The sequence below is a fragment of the Littorina saxatilis genome, unplaced genomic scaffold (genome assembly GCF_037325665.1).
Source record: "Littorina saxatilis isolate snail1 unplaced genomic scaffold, US_GU_Lsax_2.0 scaffold_1152, whole genome shotgun sequence".
NCBI classification, from domain to species: Eukaryota; Metazoa; Mollusca; class Gastropoda; order Littorinimorpha; family Littorinidae; genus Littorina; species Littorina saxatilis.
This window is the reverse complement of record NW_027128289.1, coordinates 15,001-25,000: the sequence shown is the minus strand read 5'-3', so window position 1 is coordinate 25,000 and position 10,000 is coordinate 15,001. Positions and strand designations below refer to the sequence as shown.

Below are 10,000 nucleotides of genomic sequence, written 5' to 3'. Positions count from 1 at the left end.
CTTGTTAAGTGTTTCTTGTATAGAATATAGTCAATGTTTGTTAAGATTTTAGTCAAGCAGTATGTAAGAAATGTTAAGTCCTTTGTACTGGAAACTTGCATTCTCCCCTGGAGCAATTTTTTGATTAGTGCTTTTGTGAACAAGAAACAATTAACAAGTGGCTCTATCCCATCTCCCCCCCCCCTTTCCCTGTCGCGATATAACCTTGGTTGAAAACGACGTTAAACACCAAATAAAGAAAAAAAGAAAAGATACTGACATCGAAGATACACAGCAGAATGCCTGTTAAAAAGTTAAAATCCTGCTTTTGATCTCTTATGTGTTCCGGAATATTTGTCTACAATTTTTGCCTTTCCCCTTTACAAGTTTTCGCACAACGCATTATTCCAATACTTTTTGGAGGTTTTTGGCTCACGTAAGTGTAGCCTATGCGATGCTAACTTTTGTCTGTCTGTGCGTGTGTGCGTGCGTGCGTGCGTGCGTGCGTATGTATGTATGTATGTATGTATGTCTGTGGTAGAAACTTTAACATTTGACTGAACACCGAAATACTAATTTTACCTGCTTATTATTTAAGCTACAGCTTCAAAGTATTGAAGCAATGATCAACATTTCGTCGGCACGTATGTAGTTAAAGTGTGTATCCAAAGAAAACGGGTGGTGGGGGGTTTGGGGGGGGGGGGGGGGTAAAAACAGGTGACTGGTTTGTGTCGTGTGTGGTAAGTAGACCAGGTCAGGGGTCAAGGTTAGGTCAGATCGCGTGAAGGATTGTGGTATAGATACAGTTATCACCGAGCTGCAGTTCGCCGATTCGGAGAAGACGATTTTACATTGTTCGGTTTCGTAGCTCCAGAAAAATAGATAAAGAAGATACCAAAGGAGATTTCCTATAGGTTAATCTGCACAGCGTGTTTCCAGTGTCTGCGCAAGGAAGCGCAGCGCTGTCGAAAGCGCAGTGTCGATCTGGCTATCTCAGGCAGTCGTGTCCCCGAAAGTAGACAGACAGATCTAGATCTAGTGTCTCGCACTCTTGCACCGTGTCACCTATGTTTACTGTGTGTGTGTGTATGTGTGACGGAGCGATTGAGTTTGTGTTACTGTTTGTTGATTTCTTACGTGAGCCTTGAAGGCTTCGCCTCTTGTTTGTTGTTGTTCTTTGTTTGTTTTGTTTGGTGTGTGGTTTTTTTTTAAACCCTGAATCTTACAAACAGAATCTTTATTTTTGTGTTTTGGAGTAAAATACAACCCTTTCGTTGTTCATTTCGGCTTTTTATTCTCCTATTTTGTGAGGATTTTGTATTTTTTGTTTTTGTTTCTTTAAATGTTTCATTTAATTCCTGAATCGGAAAATGGTATTGTTTTGTTTTGGAGAAAGATGCAACCATTTTAATGTTCCACTCATTTAGGCTTTCCAGCCAGCACAAGAAAGCTTCAGAAGGATATCTTCTGTAGAAAGAACTTAGCTGACTTTACTGGCCAGTTTATAGCACAAATTGTTTCAGTGGAACCCCCCCCCCCCCCCCCCCCATTAACAACCTCCAAAAATCTGAAGAAAATAAGCTCTTTTAGGAGGGAGTCTTAAAATGGGGATACATTTACAGAGGTAATGATACAAAAACCTGCGAAAACAGGGTCTGAAATTTTTGTTTTTGTTTTTTTGTTAAACGTTTTAAATTTTTTTGGGGTACACGACATCAACATTAGACAGCAACATCAAATAACATCAACCATACAAAACTATGCATCTTCAAAAAAAATATATATATATTTAAATAAAAAATAAAAAATAAAAATAGAAAAAAATAAAAATAGATAAATAAATAAAGAAAGAAAGAAAGAAATAGATAAGGAAAGAAGAAAGAAAAAAAAAAGGTCTGGAATTGGGGGGGGGGGTCTTAAAAGGGGGGTTCCATTGTATTTATTCACAGAGGCCTTGCAGTTTCACGTGCACTAGAGTGTGCTGTCTTTGTGCATCCATGTATTAACTCATTGTCTCCCAGGTACGAATATATCCGTACCCACTCCTATGGCTCTGTCTGACCAGGTACGGATATATCCGCTCAGACTGTTAGCTTCAGTCGCTTCCTGTAACGTCCATTTAACGCCTGCATTCCAGCGTGTCGCTACACAGTTACTACACAGTTACTACAATTCTGAGTGACCTGCTGCAGCACAGCTGGTCTCGGCTAAAAAAAAAGACCTGGTCAACATAGGTGGAGTAGAAAGTGTTAAAACATAAGTGTGCATGACATTTCAGTGCCATCTTTAAGCCGAACATTGTTGCTTGTTTAGACAATAGTGTGTAACCCTACTATTCGAGCGAATTTGGTGTATTTGCTTGTACATTATGCAGTGTGCCTTAGTTTGATTCCATGCTTTAGATGGACCTAAATTCTTATCGTGTAAGCGTTTATGTATACCTCCAAAGATCTGCCTTTTATTGTGATCAGAGTGTCCTTCTGCTTAACTGAACTGAAGCCGAACAGCCGTCTCCAGGAGACCAAGCCTTGGTTATACTAGAAGGCCAGTCCATCGTTTCTTTATGGTGAGAAATGGCGAGTGACGCGAGTGGGGCCAGGAAGTTCTGTTTCTTGGGCAATTCTCGCCGCGAGGGACGCTAGGATTTCGCAAGCATTGACTAGGTAGCTTTGGTCTCCGCTAGGCGAGAAAACATGGCGGCCGCACTGCTGCCAATCCGATTGGCTGTTCGTGGCCGTTTACCGAACAGTGCAGACGACCTTTTCGGTATCAACCAGTGGTGTTTAATTCTTGCGTAGCTATGCCATCAAACCGTTTTATATGCACTCTCGCCTCCTAGCTCCGCGAGCGGCTAGCCGCAAGAATATCTCGCCTGAAAGAAACACGCTAAATTTAGCGTTGCCAGCACGAGAAACTATAAGAGGTACAATGATTTGCCTCGTGCCGATTTAGGCCTTTAAATACACATGCTCAAGGCTTACAGCCTAGATGTTGTCGGTACAGTCAAGAGACAATTTTAATGAATTAATTTCTTTAATTTGAGTCACTTGTGTCAACGTGTGAAACGATTTCACCAACAACAGAGAATCCCCCTCTCCACAGATCCCCCCGCGGGTTAGGGGGAAGAATTTACCCGATGCTCCCCAGCATGTCGTAAGAGGCGACTAACGGATTCTGTTTCTCCTTTTACCCTTGTTAAGTGTTTCTTGTATAGAATATATTCCATGTTTGTAAAGATTTTAGTCAAGCAGTACTGATGTAAGAAATGTTTAGTCCTTTGTACTGGAAACTTGCATTCTCCCAGTAAGGTCATATATTGTACTACGTTGCAAGCCCCTGGAGCAATTTTTTGATTAGTGCTTTTGTGAACAAGAAACAATTCACAAGTGGCTCTATCCCATCTCCCCCCCTTTCCCCGTCGCGATATAACCTTCGTGGTTGAAAACGAGGTTAAACACCAAATAAAGAAATAAAGAAAGGGTGTTGATTGTGGGTATGTGACCAAGTGGAGGGATGGTCTTATCCCATGTAACACCCAGGCTGTTCAGTGTTGGTATGTGACCAAGTGGAGAGATGGTCTTATCCCATGTAACACCCAGGCTGTTCAGTGTTGGTGTGTGACCAAGTGGAGAGATGGTCTTATCCTATGTAACACCCAGGCTGTTCAGTGTTGGTATGTGACCAAGTGGAGGGATGGTCTTATCCCATGTAACACCCAGGCTGTTCAGTGTTGGTATGTGACCAAACGGAGGGATGGTCTTATCCCATGTAACACCCAGGCTGTTCAGTGTTGGTATGTGACCAAGTGGAGGGATGGTCTTATCCCATGTAACACCCAGGCTGTTCAGTGTTGGTATGTGACCAAGTGGAGGGATGGTCTTATCCCATGTAACACCCAGGCTGTACATTGTTGGTATGTGACCAAGTGGAGGGATGGTCTTATCCCCTGTAACACCCAGGCTGTTCATTGTGGGTATGTGACCAAGTGGAGGGATGGTCTTATCCCATGTAACACCCAGGCTGTTCATTGTTGGTATGTGACCAAGTGGAGGGATGGTCTTATCCCATGTAACACCCAGGCTGTTCAGTGTTGGTATGTGACCAAGTGGAGGGATGGTCTTATCCCATGTAACACCCAGGCTGTTCAGTGTTGGTATGTGACCAAGTGGAGGGATGGTCTTATCCTATGTAACACCCAGGCTGTTCAGTGTTGGTATGTGGCCAAGTGGAGGGATGGTCTTATCCCGTGTAACACCCAGGCTGTTCAGTGTTGGTATGTGGCCAAGTGGAGAGATGGTCTTATTCTATGTAACACCCAGGCTGTTCAGTGTTGGTATGTGGCCAAGTGGAGGGATGTTCTTATCCCATGTAACACCCAGGCTGTTCAGTGTTGGTATGTGACCAAGTGGAGGGATGGTCTTATCCTATGTAACACCCAGGCTGTTCAGTGTTGGTATGTGACCAAGTGGAGGGATGGTCTTATCCCATGTAACACCCAGGCTGTTCAGTGTTGGTATGTGACCAAGTGGAGGGATGGTCTTATCCCATGTAACACCCAGGCTGTTCAGTGTTGGTATGTGACCAAGTGGAGGGATGGTCTTATCCCGTGTAACACCCAGGCTGTTCATTGTTGGTATGTGACCAAGTGGAGGGATGGTCTTATCCCATGTAACACCCAGGCTGTTCAGTGTTGGTATGTGACCAAGTGGAGGGATGGTCTTATCCCATGTAACACCCAGGCTGTTCAGTGTTGGTATGTGACCAAGTGGAGGGATGGTCTTATCCTATGTAACACCCAGGCTGTTCAGTGTTGGTATGTGACCAAGTGGAGGGATGGTCTTATCCCATGTAACACCCAGGCTGTTCAGTGTTGGTATGTGACCAAGTGGAGGGATGGTCTTATCCCATGTAACACCCAGGCTGTTCAGTGTTGGTATGTGACCAAGTGGAGGGATGGTCTTATCCCGTGTAACACCCAGGCTGTTCAGTGTTGGTATGTGACCAAGTGGAGGGATGGTCTTATCCCGTGTAACACCCAGGCTGTTCAGTGTTGGTATGTGACCAAGTGGAGGGATGGTCTTATCCCGTGTAACACCCAGGCTGTTCAGTGTTGGTATGTGACCAAGTGGAGGGATGGTCTTATCCCGTGTAACACCCAGGCTGTTCAGTGTTGGTATGTGACCAAGTGGAGGGATGGTCTTATCCCGTGTAACACCCAGGCTGTTCAGTGTTGGTATGTGACCAAGTGGAGGGATGGTCTTATCCCGTGTAACACCCAGGCTGTTCAGTGTGGGTATGTGACCAAGTGGAGGGATGGTCTTATCCCATGTAACACCCAGGCTGTTCAGTGTGGGTATGTGACCAAGTGGAGGGATGGTCTTATCCCATGTAACACCCAGGGTGTTCAGTGTGGGTATGTGACCAAGTGGAGGGATGGTCTTATCCCGTGTAACACCCAGGCTGTTCATTGTGGGTATGTGACCAAGTGGAGGGATGGTCTTATCCCATGTAACACCCAGGCTGTTCAGTGTGGGTATGTGACCAAGTGGAGGGATGGTCTTATCCCATGTAAAAGCCTGGTCAGATCTGTGCGTTTCCACGAGAAGCCGGGATTATGTGCCTTTGAAGGTGGGAATATTATGCAATCGCATTCAGCGTGGAGAATATTTTACAATGAAAATCATCCAGCATGGCGAGTGAAGGAAAAATCGGCCATTTTGTGTAACATTCCATGATGTCCTGTATGTTTAGCAGGTTTGGAGAGTTCTGTAAATTATACATTGTTTTTGTGCGACCAAAGATTATGGTAATTAGTTTTACTCTCAAGATTTCACATCGTAGAATGACACATTTTCCTGCTTTGTAAACTGGAAGAATAAAGCGTGATAATCGAAACAAGCTTGCTTATATGCTATGAAATGCGGAGTATTTTTCTAGTGATTGTAAGTATTCATGCAGGATTTTGATTCGTGAACGATTTGAATGAATTGTGAATGTAAATAATACATCTGTGCTTCCAAATGCAAATCACACAGCAGGTAGTGTATTGATGAAATAATTTGGCAACTGTCCGGTTATGGTTGATTTGTTTTCGCTATTACTGTAGTGCCTTCTGTGCTTGCTACATACAGTGAATGACACTGTTTGTGACTGACTCATTAGGGTTTAACGTCATCTTAGACCAAATGGTCTATATTGGGGCAGGTGTTGGTAATACGCTGAAGATATGGTGTGATACTTTGATTCGAACAAGCCCGCTGTGGCTGTCTTCTTCGACACACCAGCATTGGGTTTGTCTCGTCAAAGTATCGAAATACGATCATGATAAGCAGAGACAAGAGATCATGCATGCGTGTCTTCGTGTTTTTCAAGCCATGAGACTTTCGCTGTGAACTTGGAATGTGTGCACACGGGGGTGTTCGGACATCGAAGAGAGTCTGCACAAAGTTGACTCCGAGAAATAAATCTCTCGCCGAACGTGGGGATCGAACCCACGCTGATAGCGACCAACTGGCTACAAAGCCAGCGCGCTACCAACTGAGCTACATCCCCGCCCACTCTGTTTGTGTGTGCTTGTGTTAATCCAGTGCGCAAAGGATAGAACTTGCACGTGCAACAGTGGTACTTGTGATGAAAGGACTCTGCCAAAAGTGTCCTTACTTTCAGTGCAGTCGGCCTGTCCTGACAGGTACATTTTGGTCAAGAAAATAAGACAAAGGGACAAGTGAAGTCCTTTCATCGGAGGTGTCCTCTCATCAGAGGGGCCTCACATGACAGGTGCCACTGTCCTTTTATCCGGTAGACATATTGCTGTTTGGGTCTTTGTGACAAACTATCCTGTAAAGATGCGTTGTGTCTTCGTCATTATTTTCACGTGGACCGTAGCGCAGTGTCTATGTGTTTGTATCACAACTCAGGCCTTAAAAATGAATTCTATTCAGAGGCGGATCCAGGGGGTTCCGGAGTTTCCGGAACACCCCCCCCCCCCCTCCCCCCCCCCCCCCCAATAAAAAATGAATAAAAAATTTGAAAATAAAGAAAAACTGACGCTCAGATTGCACCAGATTGCTCCATTTTCCTTGATTTTCATCAAAATGTTCCCTAAAAGAAGTTTGGAAACCCCCCCTTTAAAAGGATGTGATCCGCCCCTGTTATTGTTGAAATCCAGTTGCAAAACCGCATCCATATTTTGCGGTATGTGGAAAAGCAAATAATACAACCTGATTAAAGCTTATTTCGTAACGCGCTAATGAACTGTAAATCTGTTTATGAACGAATAATATGTCAGTATCTTTTTGTTCACAATGCGTAATCTGCTTATATGCTGCATTGCATAGTGGTAATTATAACCTAAATTACCCAAAAGTGTTCTTTCACGCGTTCTGTCAATGATATGGGTTTTTTCTGTCATTACACCCCCGGTATAGGGGTGTGTATTTACATCCCCGGTATAGGGGTGTGTATAGGTTTCGGTCGATGTGTTTGTTTGTTTGTTTGTGTGTTTGTGTTCGCATATAGATCTCAAGAATGAACGGACCGATCGTCACCAAACTTGGTGAACAGGTTCTATACATTCCTAAGACGGTCCTTACAAAAATTGCGACCAGTCAAACACACGGTTAGGGAGTTATTGCTGGATTAAGATTCTACAAGGACTTATAGAGAAACATATTCATGGTCAAAGGGAAATAACCTTCTCAGTTGGTGGCAGTGAGAATGGGTGCAGTGAGAATGGTTATTTCCCTTTGACCAACGGGGGTGTTTTTCCTACCTCGGAGGAATTTCTTGTTCTGTCATGTTATCTTTTAAAATGGGACATTTTGTTGACTGTTAAAACCCAGAGTCTGTGGGATATAGAAACAGGACATTATACCCAGCATGCGGCTTCCCCTGAAAGCGGCATATGACTGCCTGATTGGCGGGGTAAAAACGGTCATACACGTCAAAACCCGTGTGATTATCAGCCCATGAACGAAGACAACAATGATTTACACTTTTAATTCAGCTGAAAATCCCACTCCACACAGAAAACAGGAAAGGCCGTTCGCGTTGAAGTTTACTGTTAGGCCCCCCAAAAAAGTCTGTTTACGGTAACATAGGCCAAAAAAATAGGGTCGGTAGGTCGGGATTTTTTTAATTTTTTCCCAAAAAACATTTTTTAGTTATTTTGCCAAAAAACAGATTTTTTTTTCTCCCCCAAATGCCAAAATAAAGTCTAGGGTCGCGCGAAAAAAATAGGGTCGGTCGGGATACCGTAAACAGACTATTTTTTTTGTGTGCCTTATATACATACCATCTAAAAGTCTGACGGACTATGTTATGGTGGTGGTGAAAATTAAATTTACGTGGCAAAGCAGTTAGACCTATCTTTATTTTATCTTATCTACTTGTGAAAACAGTCCAGCTCACCATCTCAGATGCCGGTGTGACGTTTTCATCTTTCGCCGTGTTGATATTTCGCTTCTCGGCCTCGTTGATCTAGTATAAACTCTACACTGAACAAAAAAACACCCTTCGATAGTACTGATGAGCGACCTTGTGTACCTTACATTCATGGGGCCAAATTTGTGCAACCAATTTGTTTTATTTAACTTAGAAATTTGATTCATCCTAAAATGTTTTCTTTCTTACTCAAGGGACGTATAACCCACTCAGTACACGTTTTTAAAGAATTCGATTTTGGGGGTGAAATCTATTAAATTTTACCACCAATTTTCTTCACATGCAAGAAACTGACATGCTTTTCGTCCATAAATAATTTCACTTCTTAATTTTACCAGGAAACAACATTTCAGTCTTGCATGAGTATATGTCGAGGAGGAAATATGTACACAGGCGAAAGATGAAATCGTGACACCGGCCAGGCTTTTACATGGGGTATAATACATCCCCCCCCCCCCCCCCCCCCACTAGGTCACATGCCTAAAATCAACAGCCAGAGTGATTTTTATGCTCGATCTGTTGAAAAATGTTTACGAATAGGCGACTTGCCCTATTGGCCTCCGCCGCCAAATCACGCCGCGGATAAATCTGCGTCAACTTGCGTGGCCTTGCGAGATCTGCCGCAATTAAAATGCGGGCATGTCCGGATAGCTCTGTGAGAGGTTGCGTTTCAATGCGGACACTTTGCCTTAAAAATTGTGAATTTTCAATGTGAACAGTGTGCTGCAGCAATGATAGCCGCGAGAATAATCCTAAAGTTCGTTCAAAGTACCCAAGCATGGCCCCGTGCACAAAGGAAAGGCGATCGAGGTTTAATTTTTTTTTGGTTTTTAACACAAGCCAGAGAACACCAACGCTTGTGAGAGCAAAACGTTTGCCCGCAGAGTGAACCTTCCGTATCTCTCGCACCGGAGAGCTATTCAAGTGGGGTATTGTGCAAGTTGGCTATTAATTTCGTAATTAAACTACTATACAGTGGTTTCAAAACAAACTTATCATAAAATCCAACTCATCACAGGAAGCGGTCAGAGTGTTGATCTTGGGCATGTGACCAAGTGGAGGGGTGGTCTTATCCCATGTTAAGCCTCGGCAGACTTGAGACGATGAGCCAAACAGTTAGGCCAAAAAAAAAAAATAGGTCTGTTTACGGTAACATAGGTCAAAAAAATAGGGTCGGTAGGTCGGGATTTTTATTTTTTTTCCCAAAAAAACCATATTTTTACGTTATTTTGCAAAAAAAACCCAAAGATTTTTTTTTATTTTTTTTTTTTCCCCAAATGCCAAAAAAAAGTCTAGGATCGCGCGAAAAAAATAGGGTCGGTCGGGTTACCGTAAACAGACCTATTTTTTTTTGGCCTTATCAGTGTGCCTAAGTAAAACCAAGTTGTTTCCACACGTTTTGACACACGGTGCCTTGGACCTTATTGTGGCTTGATTATACATGTGTCACTGTGCATATTACCAACATTTTAGTTAGCGTTAGAATGTAAAGACTTAGTTCTAAGTGGCTTAAACTGATTCAAGCTTTTTAATTGTAAATGAATTCAGCCTCGGTTCAGAGTGTTTTCTGGCGTTAATG

At 43.1% G+C, this 10,000-nt stretch overlaps 1 long non-coding RNA gene across 1 annotated transcript in view; it reads left to right on the top strand.

Annotated features, from left to right (window-relative positions):
* The first annotated feature begins 4,360 nt into the window (after nucleotides 1–4,360).
* The window catches only part of LOC138956653 (uncharacterized), a 5,728-nt gene continuing 88 nt past the window's right edge, over nucleotides 4,361–10,000 (top strand). The window contains exons 1-2 of the long non-coding RNA XR_011452743.1: nucleotides 4,361–9,468; nucleotides 9,515–10,000. The exon at nucleotides 9,515–10,000 is cut by the window's right edge and continues 88 nt beyond it. This is a non-coding gene — a long non-coding RNA (uncharacterized lncRNA). The remainder of the gene's footprint in view (nucleotides 9,469–9,514) is intronic.